The following is a 5,039-nucleotide window of genomic DNA, read 5'->3' as shown; positions in this document are numbered from 1 at the left end:
AACGAAACGAAACTGACACGAAATTAAGTAGCACTCCAGCTGAGGACCATGCAAAATGTGATTCATGGGTAAAAAGCCTACATATTTTTATTTTTGATATTTTGTCTGATATGTCATAGTAAACAGTAATTAACATGTGGTTTTTCATATAACCCGTGCTCTTAGGAGATAAAAATTATATAGAATGCATGGTAGATTTCAAAATTAAGGGAGATAACTCTGTAAATGGCGCTCAAATACAATAGAATCTACTGGATTTTCAATGTGGATTATCTCCTAAGAGCAGGCAGATTTGAATGAATAATTACATATTTCATAGTATAGACCCATAAAACAACTTAATTACAAAAATAAAAATATGTAGCCTTTTTGGGGGTGTATCACATTTTTCAGAGTTTGCATGATTCTTACAACGACAGCTACTTAAAATGTATAGTACACTATTGATGTATTCCAATAAGTGGAGGAAGTTGTAGAAAAACAAGTACTATCTTTAAAAAAAGATAGCCAACGCAGTAACTTTTTTTTCTTTTAAGTGAATATCTTGTTCTTTGTGTATATATATGAAGCCTACAAAAACACCGAAACAAAAATATTACTTATATAACAAAGGTGACTAGCAGAAAATGAAGGAGGAAACTAAGTGTTTTACGAAGGAAAAATACCTCAATATCATGCAAAACACCAGAAGTGAGGAAGAAAACTGGAAACTTATTAAAACCTTTAACCTACGAAGTGTTAATAAAAACATACCATCAAAAATATCGAAAAGTAGGAAACAACTACCATGGATAAATCAAAATATAAGATCTATGATACGAAAATGGAATAAGCTTCATAAGAGAGCAAAAGAAACTGGAAATTCACGTTTAAAAGCAAAGTGGTGCCAAATCAGAAGCGATATCAAAATCGAAATTACCAAAGCTCATAATAAATATATTGAGAATATGATTGGTGACATCAAATCTAACAGTAAGCCATTCTGGAAAGACATTAAGTCTCAAAAGAAAGATACACAAAGCATTCCACCTCTTAAGACAAGATCAGGGACTATCGCTGAAAATGATAGAGAAAAAGCAGAGGCTTTAAATGAACAATTCAGTAGTGTGTTTACGAAGAAAACTGAAACGGAGGCTGTACCATTGATAAAAACATCCAAAAATATAAAAAAAAGGAATAGCGAAATTATTAAAGGGACTTAATGCATCCAAAGCTTGTGGGCCAGATGAAATCAGTTCTTAAAGATCTAGCAACCAAACTTGCACCAATTATAACCCACTTATTCCAACGAACTATAGATAGTAGTGTATAATTCCTAGCGAAAGGACCACAGCGAATAACTGTCCGCTATATAAAAAGCCGGATCGATCTATGCCAGCAAATTATCGTCCAGTGTCATTGACATGCATTTTATGTAAGTTGTGTGAGCATATAGTGTGTTCAAACATTATGAGCCATATAGATGAGGATAATATTATAACAAGTAGACAGCATGCCTTTCGTAAATACCATAACTGTAAGACACAACTTTGTAACGTAACACATGACTGGGCTAGAAATATTGACGACAGAAAACAAACAGACATTTTTAAATTAGATTTTGAAAAAGCGTTTGACACGGTTCCACACGAACAACTGAAGTCGAAACTGAATAGCTACGGCATCTCAGGAAAAACACTCTGTCGGATTGATGCATTCCTCTGTCTTCGTAAACAGTACGTAGTGGTAAATGGAACAAGATCGGAATGGTCAGATGTTGAATCAGGTGTACCACAAGGTACAGTTTTGGGACCTGTGCTATTCACCATACATATAAATGACATTTTGGACAATATTGATTCTGAAATCTGTTTGTTTGCTGACGATTGTGTCTGTTACCCTACAGTAAACAACATCAATGACTGCGTTTAACTACAAGAAGATATAGATAAACTAGGAGCATGGGCTAGGAAATGGAGCATGCGATTCCAGCCGATCAAGTGTAACATGATGAGACTGATACGCAAGAAAAAAATCAAGTGGATTATGAATACAAATTGGAAGGGTCAACATTAGAATTCCTAGATACAATAAAATACCTCAGAGTTAACATATCATCAGACCTTCGATGGGACAAACACGTATCTGAAGTCACAAGCAAAGCCAACCGAGTATTAGGAATGCTTAAGAGAAACCTAAATTTCTGTAATAAAGAAGCAAAAGAAACTGCTTACTTGAGTTGTGTTAGACCGATACTTGAATATGCAGGAGCTGTTTGGGACCCTAATTGTGAATACTTAGAAGAACTAGAAGAGGTGCAAAAAAGAGCTGCACGCTTTGTTTTGAATAATTTCAACTATGACGAAGGGTCAGTGACTAAGATCATGGAAGAATTAAAATGGAAATCATTAAAATATGGTAGAAAAGAAAACCGACTTATATTATTTCATAAAGGTCTTAATGGAGTAGCGAACATACCAACCAATGACATTAGACATAACACCAGAACTAATCGTAACAGTTTTACATATGCTCGTACTGATGTTCTGAAAACCAGCCTTATTCCGAACACAATCCGTGATTGGAACAGTCTGAACCCATCAATACTAGAAACAACCTCCTCCTCTAAAGACGCACAGCACTTTTTCAGAACTTATTCGATCTCAACGTTTAGACTAAAATACACTTGATTCATGGGCGGTGCAAAAATGTACTTGGATGTAGCATCTGATTTAATGAAGATGAAGATGAGGTGACAAATGGCACGCAATTTCAATTTCCGATGCAGTTTTTTTTTCGAACGCAAATAAATTATCAGTATTTAGCCAATCGGGAAATAGAATTTCGATTAGGTAACTTGGGTTTCCATGAAAAAGTGTCTTTAAGGTCGAAGTGTAAAATGCGAAGCCATAGATAGAAACAAGTTTGAAATTGCACTTGTGTTTTGTTGAGCACTATGGAAAAAGTGCACATCAAATTCGCACAAGTGAGCTTGTGTTTGGCAGGGAATTATATTTTCCTTATTTCTAGATAAAATGGTCAATGTAACTTACTGAATTAAATTCTTTTTATGAGTTCTGCATGAAAACCCTCTTTTGTAAAATATAGGGCCTGGGAACTTCCCATTCTATTTTTAGCTCATTGTCTTCTAGGAGCCGGTGTCGCATTGTAAACCCCACGTAATATTTTCAGGTGATGTATAGTCTTCTTCAGGTTAAACTGAAGGTAGCAGCTCCATAACTCATTTTGTGAAATTAGCATTGAAGCGGTTTGTAGCCTGAAGTCCAATTTTCCTCTGACCCTGCAACCCTCCTCTTTTTTATAGAATTTTTAAAATTTTATATATCATATTTATCGAAATTTGTTGCATTGCAAAATTGCAAAATATCAAAAACACTGAGCATTCCTTGTAATGCACATGTTAGAACCTCTCTCGATGATGGATTTGGCTTCAAATTTCCATATAGGTTTTGTTTTGAGACTTCTTGTAATCAATTACTTCATGTATTTTGTCTTCATATTTATTTGATTTTAATTCTGATGATGAAAGGTTACTGCATGAAACACATGTACAGCCACCATATTGAAAGTGATTGTTTTTGGATTTCTCATACATTTTCCAGCAACCTTCAGTCTGGTCTTAAAATATCAGAACCATATTTCTTATTGTAGGCGTAATATTTAAGCAAAAGCTTATGCTGTCTAGAATTTTACTTTATCCCTTATGATTCTGTTATGTTGGTGTACTAAATGCTAAGACATCATGGTCTACCTCAGAGTCTATATATATTACTATTTTAAAACACGTGGCAATAGCTCGTGTCTTTCCCAAGTTTATACAGATATGGGTGAACTAATATCAGGAAAAATGTTATCTTACTTCAAATATCCCAAAATTGTAATTTTACAGTAAAGGTGAACTTGTGCTTATGATATCATCAAAAACACTTGAATTTTTGCCGGTTGCTCGGTCAATTTTATCATTTCCAAATCCACCATTCATAGAAAATAAATACACTCCTTGAGACGTTTAGGTTTCCCGCACGCACGATACCCAAACGCACGATAAACGAACGCCCCCAGCGTGTATTTAAACGCACGATACACGCACGACGAAAAATAATAATATTGACATATCATGAAAACAGAAAAAAATAGAAAATAAAATTAATGAAAAGATATAAATTAATAATAGCACAAAAATTTTAAAAAATAACAGCTAAATCAAGGAAATAATCAAAGTACAAAGATAAACGAACGCTTCTATCGTGCTTTTAATGGTTCTTGGTAGAAATTCCTCATACTTTGTAAGAAATAATTCCAAATTATCTTCCAAATATACAGAGGAAGATGTTTACAAAATGCTGGAATTTTTAATCGACAACATGTGGCGGACGTGTTTTTCAACAAACGGCCGGCATCTTAAAACTAAACAAAGCTACTTACCGTTTTTACTCTTCACCTATCTCACTCTATAAATTGGTTAAAAATAGAAACCACCAGTCACATGCAGGAAAAACCTCCACAGCTGTTCAGCTAAGAATGATTTAAACGCCTCGTAATTCTCGCGAGATATTAGGATATTACCGTATCCTAAATCAGACCCGCTCAAATACACTCGGGATTTATTAAGTATTGGGATAAAAGAATAACCCCCAATAAGTCTAAAAATCTTCAACCTAAACCAATAATACCCTCCAAAATTGAGCCCTTAAACCTAAAAACCTCCCATTACTTACCCCGAAACTATTAACATTCCCAAACCTCAAACTTTTTCTTCCATTTCATAGTATCACCCTACTGTAAATTTCAACTAAATCCTATTGGATTACATAAAATAACACTTTAAAAAAACACATTTATTAACAATATAATATTAAGTTTCCTTGCATAACATTAAACATAATCAATACACAAATTACAAAGCTAATCTTACAAAGTTGAAAAGGTTAATACAAATAATTACAATTAAATCTTATAAATATTTACATACAAGACCAAAACCCATTAAACAAATGTTATGGGGTATCCAAAACCCTTTAAACAAATGGTATGGGGTA

The sequence above is a fragment of the Perna viridis genome, chromosome 11, assembly GCF_037379345.1.
Source record: "Perna viridis isolate PV_CMFRI_1.1 ecotype Kerala chromosome 11, ASM3737934v1, whole genome shotgun sequence".
NCBI classification, from domain to species: Eukaryota; Metazoa; Mollusca; class Bivalvia; order Mytilida; family Mytilidae; genus Perna; species Perna viridis.
Note: the sequence above shows the minus strand (reverse complement) of the source record.